This window comes from Stomoxys calcitrans, chromosome 1 (genome assembly GCF_963082655.1).
Source record: "Stomoxys calcitrans chromosome 1, idStoCalc2.1, whole genome shotgun sequence".
In the NCBI taxonomy this organism is placed as follows: domain Eukaryota; kingdom Metazoa; phylum Arthropoda; class Insecta; order Diptera; family Muscidae; genus Stomoxys; species Stomoxys calcitrans.
Genome location: NC_081552.1, coordinates 154800589 through 154814648, shown reverse-complemented (window position 1 = coordinate 154814648; position 14060 = coordinate 154800589).

Below are 14060 nucleotides of genomic sequence, written 5' to 3'. Positions count from 1 at the left end.
TTTTAGGCATTTATTCATATGCCAGAATAATTGAGTGGTCGAAGGCTGTGTTTTTGTGACCGGTTATATGGTACCGGCATTTATTTCAATCGCACGGGAAGACCTTTAATATATTTTTGTATTAATTCAACATGCGTGCTAACCAACAGATTCAATTTTTATCACATAAATATATTTTTTGTTTTTTTTTGCACGCTTTAGAATGGCGATGTTTTTTTTCATTCATTTAATGAATCTTCATTTATGCACACACACACACACACACACGCACGTAATTCTTTTGCGAATGGTTTTTTGTCACGGAATTTTCGCGAGATCACTTTAAAAATCACACGGATCGCGGGAACGACACATACACATAATTTTTAATAGATTTGTTTTTTTTATACTTACCAATTAATAAATTTTCAGCATCATGGCCGGTCCGCAATGCTGCTTCTTTTCTTTAATTAACTATGAATGACAGTGTCGGTTCGTTGATTTGAACGGCGTTAAAGCGCACATATGAGGTGCCGAACCTATTTCAGTGATGAAACATGTACGGCTGTCATTTATAATTACCATCCAATTTATCGTTCTTAAGGGACGTACACATTATGAGATGCGTTATTTTGGCAGGAAGGAAAAAAAAGGAGTATGATTAAATCCATTATTAATTTGGGTTTTACATCCCGTGGAAGTTAAGATAATAAATCGCAAGTCAGTTTGTACACCCTTCGCCAGATAGCGAGGGTCTTATATATAATTCAGATGAACGATATGTCGTGCAGATATGCTATTCTCAATGGTATAATAATGTTAGGTAGTGCTCGAATAATGTAGGGATTGCAGTGCAGATAAATTTTAGGAATTGCCGCTCGGATTTTTCCGATTATGGAACTAAAGATGTCCGAGGAATTTGCACCTTTTTCCCTCCCATCCTTTGACAGTGATGTTCGAAGGATGGTTGGGTTTGTCGCGTGCACCTTATTGTCCCCAAAAGCGACACCTAGCGGGCAATTGCCGAACAAAATCAGTTGCTTAGGCATGAACCCCGACCCCTGCCTGATTGACAGTAGGACAGTTGGTGTTGTGTTGTCATTTGGCCCATCAGAGGAAGTTCGGTCTGGGAAGAGCGCCATGATGAACAAAATGACAACATAGGCCACTGTCCTAGGAAAGGAAATCTTTCTTTTTGATTTGGACTGTGCAGCAAGCCGGAGGTGAGCCGAGAAGACAACTGGAAGTGAGCTTAACGAGCAAGAAAAAAAAAAAGAATTAAAAAAAAAGTGCAGCCGCGGTCGTGTAGTGTTGGTGTTGTTGTGTTGCATTGCTACAAAGACTGCATAGCAAGTGGATGATGACACAAAACCGAACAATCCAAAGAGGGATGAAACCTCTAAAAGCCTAACATTGAAAAAGGCACTTTTATTTTAAATGATGATCAAGAAAATGATCTGAATTCTAAAAGGAAAAAAAAAAACAGACCAAAGCAAAATCATTCGATTCCTTTATTGCAAAAAAAAAAGAAAAGAGAAAAAAAAACAAAAGCTTCTGATAGCTAAACAGGAAAAAAGAAACATCTTACAAACTGAATTAACAAACAACCTTAAAAATTACCTTAAAAACTATCCTTGAAACTACCTTAATACCTAGCTCTAAAGAGTGAAAAAAAAAAGAAACTGAATTAAAACCACTTATTGAAAAATAAATTCCAACTAAAAAAAAGAAACTTAATTATAAACTTAATCAAAAAGAAAACAACTTAATCATTACGCTAAAGCTTAAACTAATTAAAAGTAAAACAAAAAAACGCTGCTCACCAACGGCTCATCTCTGCACCAGCGTGGGACTTCCTTCAAAAGCACTCGCAGACCGCAGTGCTCCAGGTGACGGCTTACAAAGACCCTTAACATAATACTTAAAACTAAACCTTCGGACGGACGGACGTACATATTACCTAAAAATAAAAGAAAAAAAAGGAAATTAGTTTTTTTTTGAAAAGGCAGGCATTTTTTTTCTAGGGTACTCATCTTTGATTATACCGTCAACCGTACTACATGGTATTTACCCTTCCCCAATAGATAGAGCTCTTTCTAGGCAGGTAGGAAGTCTCCATAGGAATCCTTGTTCCAAATTAGTACCTAGAAGAGGCCGTCCTTTCGGGCGTGGTAAAGGCCTAAAAAGAAGAAGAAAAGAAATCAGATATGAGATAAAAAAAATCTAATTCCAAATACCCCTTTTATTTTTATATAATACCCCTTTTACTTACCTTTAACCTTACACTATTCGGACGGACATAGACGGACAGACGGAGTAAGCTGCCATTGTGGGCACGGCCTAACTTGCTCAGCGGCAGAAGCCCCGAAGGAAGAGAAGAGATGCCATTAGATCTGTTCGAAGCTAGCATACCCACCTACATATGATTCTTTTATACTGTCTTTAAATTTATTTTTTTTTTTTGCTAAGCTAATGTAGAAAAGTTGAGATAAGAAGTTAAAGCCATAATGTTTCGAGTTTTTCCTTTTTTTATTATGAATTTTGGATGATGCCTCTTGTTTTTGTTCTGAATTTTTCATGTGGTCATCATAAATTAACCATCTTTTATAAATAAAGAGACTACCTGGAATGTTTGTAACGTTTACGAAGAGACAATGAATTTTATTGAGATCATGTAGATCTTAGGGAGGAGGAGATAGGAAGGGGGTGATAAGATGAAGAGGTAGGTACGGGGCAACTGACTTGAAAGTTGCTATGGTGGAGCTCCGACTCCAGAGGGAGGGCATTATCCTCGCCAGAACACCAGGCGAGAAGGCTTCCAACAGGTAGGTGTGGTGCTTGCCCTTTTTATTTAGCCATATTAGATTAGTACGTTTCTTTTTCGGGTCAAACATACCTTTTTCTTTTACCTTATCAGTCTGGCATGTAAATTTTCTTTTGTTCCTGATACGTTTGATTCGCTTGCGCAAAGAACCACCCCATCCGGCGAGCACTAGCCGCGCATACGCCATCATGCCAGCAGGCGACAAGCGGTCATCGAAAACATTAAAACGATTATTGAACCAGGACAGGACAACATGTTGACCGATTTGGGCAATATTGGTATTAAATGAAAGATAATTGGAAGTAGAATAGGAAACCTATACAAAAATTTGGAGTCAAGTCCCATTGGGGCCACCCCACCCAAAATCTGCCGCTCAACGGATATGTAGTACAGCTGGCAAACCATCGATAATCCCAACATTCGATATTTCCAATCGATAGTAACGATACTATCGATACTATCGATAAAATAAAAATAAAATGAGAAGTAAAATCAGGAGATCGATTTATGAAGAAGCAATGTCAATACACAGACCGAATATAACCAATTTTAATAAAGTCAGTTGCAAGTTATCAGAAAAATCATTGTCAACTACTGCACTTTCTAACCGCGCAATGTCGGATCGCTTATTTTTGTTCAATTGTGCAAAAAATTCAACTCTGCCGATAGTACCGATAGGAAATATGTCAACCGATATTCACACAAAAAATAAAATATCGATAGTGCCATCGCTATTTTGCCAGCCCTAACATGTAGGCCGATAGGGACAAAATGGGATTCAAGCGAAAGGTACATACTTGAGAGTAGAATAGGAAACTTACATACAAATTTGGGGTCTTTCCCCAGGAAGATCGCCCCACCCCAAAATGATGCCCCAAATGGACATATACACCGAACTGAACAACCGAACTCAAAAACCTTTCAAACGAAAAGTATTTGAGTGTAGAGTTCGAAACTTATTTACAAATTTGGGTCAATTCCTGGAGGTCACTCCACTCCTTGATTATACCCCAAATGGACATGTATACCGAACGGGACAATATGGGATTTTAATGAATGATATTTGAGAGTTAAAGCTGGTATTTTCGCGATATCTTTCGTCGATTACTCTTTTGATATAATAGATTTTAAAGCAAACAAACTTGCTTATTTCATTCATAAATTTCTTATTCTACCACCTGTCATTTGTGTAGTGTTTCAAAAAAGCAAACGCAACAAACAAGGGTTTTCAACAGTGGAACAAGAACATAGTACCAGCCATTAAAACATGACTATAAATTTATTTTCAAAATTGAGCCTTATCAAAAGGTGCCACAAACACTTAAGGGTGGAGCGAAGCACACCGGGCCAGCTAGTACTACATTACCAGATATATAGTAACCTTTGAGTGGAGCGGGCGTGTTGTCATTTCGCTCCTTGAAGAAAAAATAAATCTGTATCTCCGAATAGGTATCTATTACGAAAAATGTTAAAGCCTTTCAGGAGTGGGCTCAAAATGGACCTCAAAGACCCAACAGACCGTAGCATGTTGTCCTACCCTCCTAAAGGTGTGGGTCCCTTAGCACCTGTAGTCGTCAGACTAATTAATGAGGAAGAGACGGATAAAACAGAGGGATGCACAGTTCGTCCCCAGTCTTTAAGTAAAGGTGGTGTTTCCGACTCGGATTCAGACACCGACGGTGTCAATGAAACAGTCATCTCAGCCGAATCGAGAGATGAGTCCAGCTGGATGACGGGAGAAGTGAGCGATGGCTTTGCTAAGCTCACAAGCAGACTCAGAAAGCGGTCCAGTGCACGACGAAGTAGACAGAGGAGTATGTACCGGCAGCGTAATCGGGTGAAAGTGCAAGATGCTGGAAGGGTTAGAACTGACATTGCAAGCACTTCTACGGAAGCTGGAAAAAAAAAACAGATCTCCCGAAGAGCATAACACTGCTAAAATACTGAAGAAGAAAAAGAGCTCCCCGCTTTCAAGTTCTCTGGGAAAACCAAACCAGCCATCCCGCAATGGAGACTCCAGACAGTATCCTGCCGAGGGAGACAATGTCGGAACACGAACGAAGGAAGCGTGCACGGCCCCTGAGCCTTCTCGAAAGACTGTGACTTGCAAAAGGATGCCACAGCCATCACAGAAGGCGAAGATGGCCGCTGAGAAAGGTAAGGAGCCGTCCTCTTATGCCGGAGTGGCAAGGAAGCACAACAGAGATGAGACGACTTATGCAGTCACTGTAGGATTCGGGTTTATCGAACATGTGTTGAACTCTCAATACTGGAAAGACTAGGATAAGCAAAGACCCTAATACTAAAATATCAGGCAGTGCAGGGACGGTAGACTCAATACAGCCTAACGAACAGGGACCCGACGATGGAACCATTACCGACTTTCTCAAGATTGGAAAGACTAGGATATGCAAAAATCCTAATATTAAAACATCAGGCAGTGCAGTGACGGGAAACTCAATGCAGCCTAAAGAACAGGGAGCAGACGATTAGGCTATCACCCACTCCCAAGAAGCGCATCTAATGGAGGACCAATGATTGAAGTCATCCAGGTAAATCTCCACCGGAGCGAGACCGCTACTCACGCTCTGATGGATGAAATCAGCAAGGGCAAGGGCATTTTATCTTAATTCAGGAGCCATGGAAGACCTGGAACAAATTTTATGGACTGAACCATATCAACTACCAATTATTTTATGCTAACACTGGTACTTGGCCGAGGACCTGCGTTATTTGTCATAAAAATGTATGTTACGTATTTTCCCGTCAACGTCGGATGCAACAGTGATGAGACAGGGAGACTGTGGAGCATACCTGGCATCAATTTATCTGCCTTTCGACACTCCGACACCGCCACCTACGTCGGAGCTACAACGGTTGGTGAGGAAAGCAAAGCTTACAGGAAATCAGGTTCTAATTGAGTGCGATGCGAACTCTCGCCACATTTCGTGGGTTAGTACCAAGCGGGGTCAAGCCCTGGCAGAATAATTGAATACTAAAGGTCTAATAACACTTAATATTGGTAAAATCGCTATCTTTGTTAATAGGATTAGAGAAGAGGTTTTAGATGTGACAATATGTTCGGAAAATCTAATCAATGAGGTTCAGGTTTGGAGGGTCTCCATGGGGCACTCCTTCTCAGACCATCGCTACATTAGGTTTAGAATAGCATGGCCAGCGCCAAATCCGATAAACTTCCGGAATAAGTTGAAAACCAACTCGCGAAAATTCGGAAGACTACTCAGAAGAAGACTTGGACAAGATAATTTTGATTGTCCAAGCATACAAGACATTGACGACAATGTCAACAAGATTACGACTGCAATAGTGGAGTCTTTCGAAGATTGTTGTCCTCCTCGAGAAAGGAAATCAGCGCATGAGGTTGATCGAAGGTTTATCATAACGGAATTTATGGTCAAGGAAGCCTTGGGATAATGGATTGAGGATGGGAGCAGCTCATACTATGGCGGTATAATCGAAGCGACGATAAGACACCTGGAAGGAAGGGAAGAGGTTTCCGATCGGATACCATCGGATACCTGAGACGACACTTGAGGTCGAGTGCGAGGCACTGCTGCAAGCGGCGCAGTCTTGGATTGACGGAACCTTGGTATTGCTATCTGGAAGTCATGTTACACAGATGGATCAAAGCTAAAGGACAGAGTGGGTCTGGGGTCTACATTGAGAACCTAGGGACTAAGATCTGTTTTAGACTGCCTGACCATAACACGGTCCCACAGGCGCAGATCCGGGCGATCACGAAATGCGTGAGGTTGTCTGGTACAAACGCGAGGACGTCGAGTGTGAACATCTTGACGGACAGTAAAATCATCATAAGGGCAATAACAACCAGGAAGGTAAGGTCGGTCAGTCTTGGAATGTAAGAAGGAGATTAACGCCTTCTCTGATGATGTCACAATCCGCATCGTTTGGTTGCCGGGCCATAATGGAGTAAGGGGGAATGAAAGGACAGACGATTTGGCAATAACAGCCAGAGAACCGCCGGCTCGACGCAGTCCGATTTAAGGGCGTGAGCGACGAACGCTAACGCTAACACTGTGGAACAGCGAAACAGTCGATAGGTGACCCGGATCGTGAGAGGACAAGGCTATTACTGAAAGGAAGTAAGAAGGAGGTCAGAATAGCTTTTGGTATCATAACGGGACACATAGGACAACGAGCTCACTCATACAAAATCGGTGCGGCGAGTGATAGCATGTGTAGGGCATGTGGGGAAGGTGATGAGACGTTGGAGCATTTCCTATGGCATTGCCTGGCTTTCGCGGCTAAAAGACACCGGTACTTAGGTGGGGACACAATACCCGACATGAACCAACTTAGTGGTATGGATAAGGATTTTGTAAGTAGCACGGAATTCCTAACTTAAGACTTTCTTTTTCGAGGTTACTTTTTAGTTTTTAGAACGCACATCAAGACGATTACTGGCTTAGGCGTATTTCCATAGTGGCATAGGGCGGATTCCACAGCTGAAAATAGAAAACACTGTCTGCTGACGGCTAGGGCTTAATTATGCTGCTATTACAGCAGTAGTTCTGCAATTTCAGCATGACAGTCTGACTGCTGAAAAGTCTGTTGTTTGCTGAAAATGACTGCTGCTTAAATTATGATGGGTTTTCTTTGTAAAATAGGCACCGATCACTCACTCACACTGCACACACTGATGTCATCATTTTGTTGTTTTATTGCACACGCTGTTTGTAAACGAGTTCCGAGCACAGGCGAATGTGCGCTAAGTTTTATGATATAGTAAAAAGATCATTATTAGGGGTGTTTTATTTACCCATTAGCATAGTTGTATGGAGAAAAATGCTAAGCGGATAGTCTTCTCGCTGCCTGCTATCGCCGTTTATTATAGCATATGGTATCATAATTCAATTTGAATGACAAAACTAAAAGAGGAAGAACGCAACATATGTAGAGATGGGTTTCTAGCGGGTAAATACCCAACGCTTGGGTATTTATTCCCAATGAATACCTTTTTTGGGTATTTATAATTTTGCCGAAATCTTGAACATAAAAATATTTTTCAAACAATTTTTGATGATTTCATATTCTTTGTAGATAAACCTGATCTTCTGATCTCATAAAATCGGATTTTAGTAATATATAGCCGCTATATAGACCGATCTCCAGACTTAAAGTCTTGAGGTAATAAATTGGTAATTTTTCATCCGATTTCGATAAAATTTGGTACAGTGAGTTCTGGTAGACCCCTTCCAATTTCTGTGAAGTGTGGTTTATATCGGACTATATTTGGATATAGTTGCCCTTAGACCGACCGCCCGATCTCCTGATATATGGTATTGAGGCCATAAAAGGTCCATTTTTTACCCCAGTCCGAGGAAATTTGGCATATTTGGATATAGTTGCCCTTAGACCGACCGCCCGATCTCCCGATATATGGTATTGAGGCCATAAAAGATCCATTTTTTACCCCAATCCGATATTGGCATAGTGTGTTCTGGTAAACCCCTTCCCATTCCTGTCAAATGTGGTCCAGATCGGACCATATTTGGATATAGCTGCCATATAGACCGATAACCCGATATAGTGTAATGAGACTATAAAAGGAGCTTTTTTCATCCGATTTCAACGATTTCAAGTTCTGATACCCCGCTAAACCTTTTTGTTGAATATCGTCAAGTTCAGACCATATTTGGTTATAGCTGTCATATCTACAAAGAATACGAAATCATCAAAAATTGTTTGGAAAATATTTTTATGCCCAAGATATCTGCAAAATTATAAATACCCATCTTTTGAGTATAAACGGGTATATACCCAGGTATTTACCCAATTTACCGGGTAAACACACATGGGTATTTACCCCAAAGAGCGTAAGAAAGAATAAGAGCTGGCGTTAGAGTGTAACACGGGATGACGAGTGACAAATTTTAAAGACACAACATGTTTGAATTGCTTACGATTGCTTCGTTTTTCCTTTATTCCAACTTACGGTTGCAAAAAAACAAAGCAAAATACGGAAAAATTTTCGAACGAATGCCCGAATCAAAACAGAATAACCCGAACATGTTGCAACCCTCAATGTGATTCCAATTGGAATACATGGAAAATGTGTCTTTAACGCGAGTTATTTTACGGTATGGGGAAGACAAAGCAGAAACCCTCTCTAGTATTAGATCTTATGCTCTTTGAATAAAACAACCCAATTCTAAACAATATACAGCATAGATGCGTCATAAGCATCAAATGAGTATGAAGCACTTATGCTACATTTCCCTATTTAAAACAGAATAAGTTACAGAATACCACGAATGTGAAATTCGCCTTCAGCTACGACTGCGGTTGATTTTCGCATTCGACAACGGGTAAAAGGGTGAATATCGATGTAAGTAGAAATGAGATTCAAAGCCAGTAGCCACGACAGTATGGGCATCAGCAGAGCAATAAAATTGTCGCGAAGTTTTTCGCCACCCTTCGAAATGAATACCAATGACCGCAATGTCTATGTGTACAAGGATCGGTTGATCAGGTTATTTCCAAAATGTTTGCTGAAACAGCAGTGCTATGTTTGCTGAAACAGCAGTCATGTTTGCTTTCCCTTTTTCGGCAAACAAAAACTATTGTGTTAGCAAACATTTTTGCTGTTTTGAATAACAAATTTCGTTGAGTGTAGACCAATTGTTAAGTATGCCGATCGACTTAGAATTACTTTCTGATTCGATTTGCATTTGTTGTCCCATTACCATCAAATTTTGCATATGCCATTTTTTTAGCCCAAGGACGAACGCTATTGATTTAGGAAGATTTCGTCCCAGGTTTTGGTAAAGCTCTCAAATATGGCCCCTTAATGCTGTTTAAATCACAATTTTGGTCGGATCATCACAAAATTTTGCATCAGAATTTGTATTTGACATCCCAATGCGTTTGCAAAATTTTATCGAAATCGGTCCAGGTTTAGATATAGCTCCCATATAAAACTTTCATCCGATATGGCCTTCTAAGACTGTAGGGGGCACAATTTTGGCCCGACCTTTACAAAATTTTACCTGACGTCTCAATATATGTGCAATATCGATAAATATATAGATATAGCTTCCATATATAAGATTCATTCGATATGGCGTTTGAAGGATATAGTGTCGTAATTTTAGTCGGATATCTTAAAAATTTTGCATGAGGTACTTTATTTGACAACCCAAGCGTATGTTCAACCAAATCGGTACAGATATACATTAAGCTCACATGTACATCTTTTAAACGATGCGCCATTTTATGACTGCAGAAGCCACAATTTAGGTTCGATAGTAAGAAATATTTCAAAATGTATTCAAAATAAGTCTGATATAGGTTCCATGTATTAAAATTAGTAGAAATGAGATTTTCGAGACGAGAGTCTCAGAAAGGAGTCAGGTGGCACTGGCTCTTAATTAAATGCTGAGTGCCAATGATACTCGAGATGAAAAGGCAAGTTATTGGCGCCTTCAAATAACCAATGGCCAATATCAGCGTCTATTCCCAGGTTAGGAGCGGCTAGAGGCGAACCGAGCGGGTGCGCTGGATCAGTAACCCGTAACTATGAGAAACAATGGAATAGTAAAAACGGACCCCCCCAACAAAAAGGACCTTGATTTGCGGATCTACACCTGGAATGTCCGCACTCTCTATAGAGAAGGTGCAGTATACATGCTGGCGGATGTATTTGAGATGTACAAGGCAGATATTACCGCCTTACAGGAAGTGCGTTGGACTGAGAATGGCGTCACTACAACACCAAACGGTGACGAACTATACTATAGCTGCCATAACACGAGGCATGACTTTGGCTGTGGATTTGTGGTTAGTCGGACACTGAAACACCTTGTCTCCAGCTTTACTCCGGTGGATGAGAGGCTAGCCACAATCCGCATAAAAGCCAAATTCTTCAACATCAGCCTTATTTGTGCCCATTCCCCGACGGAAGACAAGGACGACCAGACCAAGGATATTTTCTACGAGCGCCTAGAGAGAGATTATGATCGCTGCCCCGTCCATGATATTAAAATCGTTCTGGAAGATTTTAATGCCAAGATAGGGAAGGAAGACATCTTTCGTCCAACAGTCGGAAAGTTTAGCCTCCATGAGTTAACGTCCTGTAATGGATTAAGGCTGATAGATTTCACCGCGGCAAAAAACATATAAATATTCACAAAGCCACATGGCTGTCACCCTATTTAAACACGAAGAACCAAATTGATCACGTTGTGATAGATGGAAGGCATTCATCCAGCGTGTTGGATTAGATGTACGATCGATCCGTGGAGTGAATATAGATTCGGATCATTACCTTGTTGCAGCAAAGGTTCGCATCCGTTTGAACATGGCGAGGAAAGCACGTTCTGACACTGCACGGAAGCTGGACATTGAAAAGCTGCAAACACAACAGATGGCAGCGGCATACTCCACTCGACTGACCCAACTGCTTGATGAAAGCACTCCTTGTTCCGATGATATAATGGCGCAGTGGCAGGCTATTGCCCACTCCATGGAAAATTCATCGAAATCCGCATATGGGTACCGGAAGCCTCCCCAAGAAACCCATGGTACGACCAAGAGTGTCGAGATGCTACTGAATCCAAGAATGCGGCATACAGAACAACCCTGCAATCAGTAGCAACGGTAGAAAATGAGAGAAAGAAAGACAAAGGAAATGCAAAGACGAGAGTGTGAGCGAATTGAGATGTACAGGAGTCAGAATAAAGTCCGAAAATTCTACCAATGAATTAAACATCAAACCGACGACTTGGCACTTCCTCCTGCCGGAGACAAAAAAATAAATCTGGTAACTGACACAGATAGCATGTTGAGGATATGGAAAGAACATTTTAACCAACTGCTTGTGTCCGTCGTTCGCGGCGAAGGGGATACCGCAGAACCTATCCCTGATGATGGTATAGAATGTTTACTTCCTAGTCAGAATGAGGTACAAGTAGCAGCGACCCGACTGAAGAACAACAAGGCAGCGGGAGCCAACGGGTTACCCACTGAACTATTTAAGACCGGAGGCGACACGCTGATAAGGCGCATGCATCAGTTTATCTGTGCAATCGGGCTAGAATAACGCATATCCGATGATTGGAACCTCAACATACACAAGAAAGGAGACGAGACGGAATGTGCCAACTACAGAGGAATAAGTCCTCTCCTCTCGAGCGTACTGTGTGAAATATTAAAACCTTAAGACAATGAGATAATTGGGCCCTATCGATGCGGCTTTAGACCTAATAAATCCAGTGTGACCAGATATTCACACTACACCAAATCCTGGAAAAGACCCAAAAAGGACAAATCAACACCTACCACCTCTTTGTTGACTACAAAGCCGCCTTCGATACTCCTTTACGTTCAAAGGTATTTCAAGCCATGTCTGAGTTTGGTATCCCTGCAAAATTAATAAAACTCTGCAGGATGAAACTTGCTGATACGCGTTCCTCAGCAAGAATAGGAAAGAATCTCTCCGAATCATTTAATACCAAACGAGGTTTCAGACAAGGAGGCAGTCTATCGTGTGATCTCTTTAATATCCAGCTGGAGAAGATTATAAGAGATGCTGATTCGAATAGATATGGCACACTAATCACAAGAGAACACATGCTACTCGTCTATGCTGACGACATCGATATCATAGGTCGGTCACCGGAATTAGTAACTGCAGCCATTGAAAGAATCGAAAGAGAGTCAGTGAAAATGGGTCTAGCAGTAAATGGAGATAAGACGAAATGGATGGTTTCAACTCCCAAAAAGCCTTGCACAATCGAGCAGATAAAGAAAATGGAGAAAGTTGGGAACCACAACTTTGAGATAGTCAGTAACTTTATCTACCTCGGCACCGCCGTAACCGAAACGAATGACACTAGTTTTGAGATTAAGCGATGAATAATACTAGCAAACAGATGCTACTTTGGACTAAGTAAGCAGTTTAGAAACAAGGCCACCTCTCGACAGACAAAGTTTACACTATATAAGACACTGATACTACCTGTGTTGTTATATAGGTTTGAGTCATGGGTACTTGTGAAAGCAGACGCGTCGCCTGGTCCAATATTTGTACTACACAATTTAAAAAAGTTATAAATTAGTATAAATTTAGATAAATCGGCAAAGGAATATATAGGTCGACCGGCAAAATATTAGACTCAAATGAAAAGTCTTTGAAAGTAAAGCGGGAATATAATATTCAATTTCATAAATATATGGTGTTATTTGGTCGACTGGGACAATATGGGACTCAAAGTAAAGGACTTTGGAAGTAAAGTACGAAGTTTATATTCAAATTGGGGGACAGAAAAAAAATTCCCAAAATGGAATTATGGGCGATTGTGAAATATAGGACTTAAGTTAAACGTCTTTGAGAGAACAGTACGGATTTGATATATTTGGGGCAAAGGAAAGGAAGGTGTTAATTTCTCTTTCGAGATGAGCTTAATGATCAAAAATTTTTTACAATGGAAAAATGAAAGCCACAGGAGATATCAGTTAACCTCTTTGGGGTGCATATCGGGCCAGCTAGTACTTGATATTCATTTATTAGAACCAGGAGCTGCCCAGTTTTCGCTGGAGCAAGAGCAGAATTTTTACAATGCGGAGCGGAACGGGTTCGATATCAATCCCGCTCCGGCCACAACAGTCCGCTCCGAATCCACGATGACAAGTACTATTAACACAAACAAAATAACTATTTATGAACGCAAGAAGTTTATTCGAGAAAGCGCTATACAGCTTTATCATATTGAGTTCCGATCTAGACCACATCGTACAAGGGTCAAAAACAACACACAGTTTAAAATTTTGTTGATGTCGGATATTAAGAACGCAGACCGGTTCTTACAGCAGCTACATATATAAAAAAATCCTATCTGGACAATATTCCGAAAGTGTGTTGAAACCCCCAACAGAAATTTTTGCTTTAAATTTCAGCGATATCAGATATGAGCACAAGACCCTATATTGGGAGATCGGTCTATATGGCAGTTTTTTCCAAACCTGATTCGATGTGGGCCACATCAGTTTCGGATGTCAGAAGGCTTAATAAAACGCACCATGGTTGAATTATTTAAAGGTTATCTCATTTGTACAACAACATAAAAACCATATGGTAAAATCGCCGTCTTGTCATCAAGCTGATCGACGTTTTGTCAGTAAACACAACGAAATGTGTGTGCGTACAAGAGCAGAGAATATGCGAGAAAGAAGATAACAACAAAGAGAATGCAAACAAAAATCTGACATCTTAATA